Source organism: Drosophila yakuba, chromosome X (assembly GCF_016746365.2).
Source record: "Drosophila yakuba strain Tai18E2 chromosome X, Prin_Dyak_Tai18E2_2.1, whole genome shotgun sequence".
In the NCBI taxonomy this organism is placed as follows: Eukaryota; Metazoa; Arthropoda; class Insecta; order Diptera; family Drosophilidae; genus Drosophila; species Drosophila yakuba.
In genome coordinates, this window is record NC_052526.2 from 8,367,313 (window position 1) to 8,374,838 (window position 7,526).

At 38.1% G+C, this 7,526-nt stretch overlaps 1 long non-coding RNA gene across 1 annotated transcript; it reads left to right on the forward strand.

Annotated features, from left to right (window-relative positions):
- The first annotated feature begins 1,102 nt into the window (after positions 1-1,102).
- LOC120322380 lies at positions 1,103-4,266 on the forward strand. Its single transcript, XR_005562183.1, has 3 exons — positions 1,103-1,527; positions 1,998-2,132; positions 2,330-4,266. It is a non-coding gene; the product is annotated as an uncharacterized LOC120322380 (long non-coding RNA).
- The last annotated feature ends 3,260 nt before the right edge of the window (positions 4,267-7,526 follow it).

Consider the following 7,526-nt stretch of genomic DNA (forward strand, 5'->3'; position numbering starts at 1 on the left):
AACCCTCGACAGTGGCATGTTGCATATTCCGTGTTGCAGGTGAAACGCGCTGTTCTTGTTATATGCGAAAGGGTGGGGCAGGTGCACGGGGGAAATGTCCGGGAGGGGAGTGGAAGGGGGAGGGGAAAATGGCGAAGGCAATGAAGGAGAATGATGTTTTTTGAATGGGAATGGCACAGGGTATATAAAAAGTGCAGGGAAGAAGGGCCCCGAAGTCTGGTGGTACATAAAACTCAGCCCTTGGTTGGCGTCTTGCGTTTTTAATTTCGTTTTCTTTGTGCGCATTTTCCATTTATTTTATCTGTCTCGTCTGTCTGTCTGTTTCTCTGTCCCCGTCTCTCTCTCTCTCTCATCCTCCGTCCCGCTCCCTCAGCGATATGGACAACTAAACACGGGCAAGGACATACCGAAAGGACACCGACGAAATTCCATCCACTTGTGTGCAATTGTCGCCCCGCGTGACACATAAAAAAAAACTAGAGAAAACTTTTTAGTTAAGTGTCGCGACTATTAGATACTCCTTACTTAGCTAGTGAAGCAATTGATAGATTGAGATACATGCAGAGGTCCGGACCAAGTTGATGTCCGGACAAAGTACGTAATTAACTATAAACCCCTTTTACGCTACGAATAACTTGTATAATAAACACATGTAGAAAATACCACGGACAAAAATGTTGACAATAAATTTATGCAATAGTAATAATCGAAAGAAAAAGGGGAATAAGTACATCATAAATTGCAAATAAGGAAGCATACAGAGGAGCTGGTAAATAAACATATTTATGCAGCGCAGGAATAGCAAAATAAATTACAAAGGTAATCTACTTTAAAAGTTGAACAAAGAGGGATTCTTAAAAAGGTGCTTTCATTCTAACATTTTTCACAAAATTCATACATTAATTGTAAGCATTTGGAATATTTATTTTTATATAAGTAAAGAAATATAAATCCGAAATTTGTTCGATAACAAAAAACGAAAACTTAATAAATACCAACGAACAACAACATGTTTTTCAGTCAATTTTTTCTGCCTGCAAACTGTTTTCGCTAAAAAAAAAAAAAAAAAAGTGACGATATTTTATTAGAACTCATGGAATTTAGTGCTGTGGTTTGGCTCAGTTTGGTTTGGTTTTCAGCCTGGGCGACAGAATTCGTTGAATTTATGAAACTTTAGACGGCAATCGACTGACGACGGGGCAAAACCGAGGGATAAACGGACAAATGTCACGGCATCTCTCCATTTCGAGAGTGTTTTATACGGACAAGGGGGAGCAGCAAGGAGCGGGGGCGGGGGCGGGGGTATATGCCATTACAAGACAAATATAAAATATGCCAAACAAGTTAAGAAAGTCGAAGAGGTAAACAAAGTTTGCACAATGCAACAACCGCAATGAAAAGTGGGAGTCAAGCCTGCACTTTGAAAGCTGTCATCCGAAATCAAGTCGTAGACAAGGTAATAATTGTTTAAAGAAATCAAATTGAGAGAAGTCGCAGTACAAAGTGATAAAAATTTCATATTTCCAAGTAAGTTGTGTTATTCTAAAAATGTTGTGTGGCTTTTATGTATGTGCCAGGTGTGAGAGCTCAAAGTTCATAATGCAATTGTTAAAATCTAGAGAATGCACATGGTTCATTTTCTGAGCCAACGAGCCACAGAATGACCGACTGTCTGGCGGACGGAATGATTGAATGACAGGCAGCGGAATGGTCAGTAAACCCGCAATCCCCCCTTTTGCTAAAGAACCCCCCCCATTCTTTTTGGCCGGCAACCCCTGTTCATAATTATAAAGTTCTTTTCTTGAGCGCGTCTGCAATATTTGCATAAATTATTGTACAACAAACAACAGTTTTTTCTTTCTGCATTCATTTTCCAGAAAATGACGTTGTGAAAAATGCAGCAATCATTTTTTACGAACTTATTTTGTATAGTTTTTTTTTTTATTTTTTTTTTATTATTTCTCCTTTTTTTGTTGTTTTGCATATGGCAATATCAGTGACGGAATTCCTGGAAAAACACATAGGCAAAAAGAGCGAAACAAAATAAAATAAAAAACGCAGAGAAGAAGACAAATGTGAGGGTGAAGGGGAGCGGCAATTGCAACGGGTGCAGTACACCGATAAAAATAATAGTGAATAGTGAATACATTAATATGCTTTCTTAGAGTTTAATGATTTCGAATAATGACATACATTTAAGACCAATAAAAGAAGTTATAATATAAAGTTGACATCGTTAAACTATTAAAATAAAAGCATTTACTAGCCAAAGAGTTTGGTACATAATATTATTAAATTTTAGCTTACGTTACTTAGTGTTTTTTTACAGTGCAACAACTGCAGCTGCAGCAACAACAGCAAAACGTCAACGTCAGCGGGGCAGTGGACAGTGAATATGAATACGAATATGAATATGAATATGATACCGAGACCAAACCCCTCGGCCCCGCCCCCTTTTCGGTTGCACCGCCTACTCCTTAAGCAAACTGAAATCTCAGTGTCAGCGAATATCAAACAAATGCAACGGGAATCATCAACAAATTTGTCTTCGCAAGAATTTCAAATCGCAGTTGGGGAAAAAATGCGAAAGAAAAAAAAATGATGTGTAACGAACACTGGTTTTCAATTTTTATTATAAGTGGAAAAATTTACTTGGCAACAATTTTGGTTAATTAGATTTAAATATTAAAGCTCCAAAATGTTGCAACCTTATTTATTTATTACACATTCGTTTCCGAAAATTCTACATCAACATCATCAGTCTTTTCTTTTCGTTTTACCGCCGTGATTCTGGTTAATAATAATAAAATAAAAGAGATACATGTCGTTGAACTTTTTGGCCATGTCGCTACTTCTTGTAAATATGTAATACACATAAGCGAAACACATTTTTGTCAAGTCAAGTGTTTTGCAGCGCACTGATTTTCCCATTGCCTACCAGAATATAGTAACAAAATATTATTATATTGTATTCGGCATCAGTTTGTAATGTGTGGCATTCTCAGTTTTTAAATTGCATTTCCGTATACCGATTGCCACAAAATTGTTGAACTCCCGTCAACTTGGTTGATAACTTCGAGTGAAGTGTGAGGAAAAAAGTTGAGTGGTATCCAGAGGCTTACAAAAGAAACTTGCGTGAACGCCTCATCATAATCTTTTCCCGGCTTTTCCGCCCCTTTTGCAGCTCCTTCAGTTTTATCTCACTTGCGGTTCGAGTTTTTCACCGTGCGTGTTTATGTGTGTGTGTGTGTGTGTGTGGTGTGTGTGATGTGTGTGTGCGTTTGATTCCTTTTCTTCGCACACACTTAAGCACGCATTTTAGGCGACATCCTGGCCCCCTCTTAACCCATACCCATGCCCATGCCCATCGACGTCTCGTGTTTGGTTTGCCACTTGGGCATTTACCCAAATGCAATCGATATGTGGAACACACACACACAGAAACCAGAGGGGTGATGGCAATGAGGCCTATGTACATCAGGAAATGCAATAGGTTCTTTTTTAAAATGCACTTTTAAAATGTATGCTTAAATATAATATGAAAACCAAAAATAGTAATTATATAAATGCACACCTCTTTTTATGGCAAATGGCTCATATAACTAATACTACTGCATTTTGCTCAACATATCTATCTATGTACATATCTTCTCCCAGAACAACCCAAGTATAGCTAAATTAATAACCCGGCGTAACAATAAATATTTTAGTTAATAAAATCAATGCTTATCGAATATTCTATGCTCCGAAATTGTCTGCGCAATTTTTGTTGTGTACGAAAAGAGAGGGTTTGTTTTCGCGCTGGCTTCGTGAAATAATTAATAATAATTTATGACGCACAGCCTTGTGCCACTGCAATTAGAAAATGTCAAAGCGATGGCAAAAATAGTAAGAAAGGCGCAAATGATGGGGATTGGGGAGTAGGTGGGGCTTTGAGTCTCGACCCTCTACAAAATTATGCATAAACGCATTTTAGTGCGCCTACAAGTAGGCAATGCCAAAGCAGCCGAGTCGTCGAGCGAGTCGGCAAAACTACAAAGGACCTCAAAGCCCAAGACGATGACGTCAAAGGGGCAGGCGGGGGCATGATGGTGCGAGAGGGATGGGGGGGGGACGGGTCTGGGACACTTTTGTTGCACATTGCGTTCCCTCTGCCAACTGAAGTGCACTTCTGACGCACTTCTCCTTTTGCGACCCGCAGGGAAGTTCATTCTAACAAATAAAAAAAAAAAACGAGAGAAAATATAAGAGTTTGCTGAAACAAAAAGAAAGAAACTTACAACGCACACAAAAAAAAGAAAAAAAGAAACCAAAAGCGAAAGATTTGCAAAAAGAACCAAGTTTGCAATGCCCTTTACTCCATTGCAAATTCTAAATTTATATTGATTGGCTTTTAAATGCTTTATAATAACCTTTTCTTTAAAAACTATTAATACAACAAATATAGATTCAAGCAAATATAAGCAGATTAAAATATAAGCAGATTAAAATATAAACAGATTATAGTTGGCATTCAAAATAAATATATGAAATATTTCCAATTCGACTTCTAATTTACAGGGTATCTGATAAAATGAACGCGTCAACGAAGAAATGCAAAAAAATGCTGGCTCCTTTGATCCTGATGCGCTGATGCACCCACCCGCTCCTCCTCCCTCTGCCGTTGCAACTAACTCACGCAATTTTCAGAAAAGGTTTCTCCTCTTTGCTGACAGCGGCAGCCCCACCAACACCACCGCCAGCAACAACAAACATCCTTCTGTTGACAAAGGCTCAGAGACAACAATAACAAAACTTGGTTAAAAACGAGGGGCTCAGTTTTTGGGGTGGCTGGGTGGCTGGGTGGCTGGGTGGCTGCACAGATAATGAAAGGTCGTCGAAGTGCGTCGCATTCATGTCGCTGCCCCCGAGAGCAGATGATGCCGACAGTAACATGAAAAACAGAGGCACAACCGAATGAGACAGACGCCAGCCCGAGGGGGGAAAGGGAGGGGAGGGGGCTTGCAAGGACCTCGTCCTTGGCAGCCAGAAAAGGGAGGCAAAGGAACTCGGCTGCTGCTGCTGTCGCTGACACAACTAATCAAGTGTTAACCAGTCCAAAAGCCTTCGCTGCGGTCACTTCTCCTAGAGGTGACAGATGGGGCAAAATAAAAAAATAGAAAAAAGTAGCTAGGCCAACAAAAATGCGTAAGGAATAAAGCGCTCGCAAGGGGAAAAGGGGAAAAGTGTGGCATTAGATGGGGAAAACTCCGACAATTGCTGTCCTTTGACTGTCTGATTATGCGAAAGAAAGACATATACACTTTGAACACGGAGAAAAAATGTGTGTGATAATATACGGCTTAATAGAGCACAAAAATGTATGTGATAATATAAAGCTTAATAAAGAAAAAAAGTAAGTGAATAATATATAGCTTAATAAAGAAAAAAATGTATGTGATAATATAAAGCTTAATAAAGAAAAAATGTATGTAATAATATAAAACTTAATAAACAGCTTAATAAAGAAAAAAATGTATGTAATAATATAAAACTCAATAAAGATAAAATGTATGTGAAATATGTAGAAATAAATAGCTTAATAGAGAAAAAATGTATGTGAAAATATACAGCTTAATAAAGAAAAAATGTATGTAATAATATAAAACTTAATAAAGAATGTATGTGATAATATGTAGCTTAATAAAAAAAAATAACAAGTAATGAACCAAAAAAAAGACCTATTGTTTTTTACACACAAAGTACGCATTTGGTGCTACAAAAGTATATATCTTAAGCCAGCTGCAGTGGCGCTTTTTCAGCTTTTTGCCACTTTCGTTTTTAAGCAATTTGCGCAAGGTGCAAATTGCAGTTGCTCACCACCAGCGAGGCAACATCATAATCATCATAATCATAATTATCATAATCAACATCATAATTAAACCACATAATAAGCCAGCTTTGTAGCTCTGTTGCTTTGTTGCTTTGTTGTTCTTGCTCTCGTTGGCGCACTGCCGCCCGTCAAAGTCGATTTGTCTCAACTGTCACATCAACAGCTCTGCCATCCACAACGAAAAATAAAATACATGGAATAAATACATGGAAGCATGCTTAAAAGCTGAATTGAAGAAAATGCCAAGAAAATATCACCTTAATTTAGGCTTGGGTAGTAACTATCTATATTGTATGTTAAAATGGTTTGTTAAAATTAATTGAAGAAAATGCCAAGAAAATATATATATGTAGAAGTTTTTCACTTTAATTTAGGCATGGGTAATAACTATCTATATTGTATGTTAAAATGGTTTGTTAAAATTAATTAAAGAAAATATATATATGTAAACATTTTTAACGTTCATTTCGGCATGGGTAATAACTATCTACATTGTAAGTTGAATCAGTTTGAATTTTTTCTTTTTAAATATATTTTGTACATTTTTTTCAACTTCTAATTGACGCTCTTTTCAAGCCAAATGTGTTTCATATTCAAGTACTGCCTGCACCCTAACTCTTTATCGAAATGAACTTGCAACTGAAATTGACAGATCCAAATTTCCGAAAAAAGTGCGAGTTGAATGGGGGGCGGGGGGTGCTCCCCTCTCGATTGCACCCCCAACCCCGCTCATTCGAGGCCCTGCCCCTCCCCCAAAAAAGGTGGCAGATGCAAAACGAAGGACTGCAAAAAAGAACTCATTTCGCATCGGCGACAAGTGCGCGAAAAAGTCCCGAAAACGCAACGAAAAACGGACAGAACATGTGTCGCCCCATTCCCCTTTTTTTTTTTGGATATATAGATACATTTATATATATGTATATATATATATATATATATAGCTTTATAGATATATGTAAATATACATATATGTGCCCCCTTTTCGGCACTGCCATGCTGTCCTCGGTTATGTCCGATGGACGCGATAACGGCAAAAACGACGCCGGCTGCTCTCCGCCTGTGTCAACGTTGTCGTCATCGTCGGGGGCTAATAAACTCTCCCGTTTAGGTTGTCCCATACCCTATACCAAGGGGTATCTCGGCACACTTAAAGCGGTAGCTCACGAAATACTTCAGAGGTTTACCACAATACCGAATATAATCACAAATATATATTATATATACATAAAGCTGTAATGCCGAGTAATTAAGACGACGAATGCAGCACTACGAACTACTGCATACCCAGTATAACTAAAATATATGCTCTTTTTTAAGATGAATTTTTAAGTTTTATAAGTAAATATGTCTAAATCGGATAGCTACAACATAATACCTTCAGCTAAATTCGCATAATTGCCAATCGACCGAATGCAAGAGTATTTCAAACTTCCCAACCCGATTATATCCTTTCTTAATACATTTTTTTTCTTCCGGAAGTGCGTGCGCCTCTGTGTGTATGTGTGTGTGTGCCTCTGAGTGTGTGTGCGAGTTTGTGTGCAGCAAATAACAAATAAAATGTCCCAAAAAACAGCAGACCAGAATGCAGCAACACGGAAAACGAGCGCGAAAAAACGAAAAAATGCCCAAAAAAAAGGCGCTCCTTCCCCTCTGA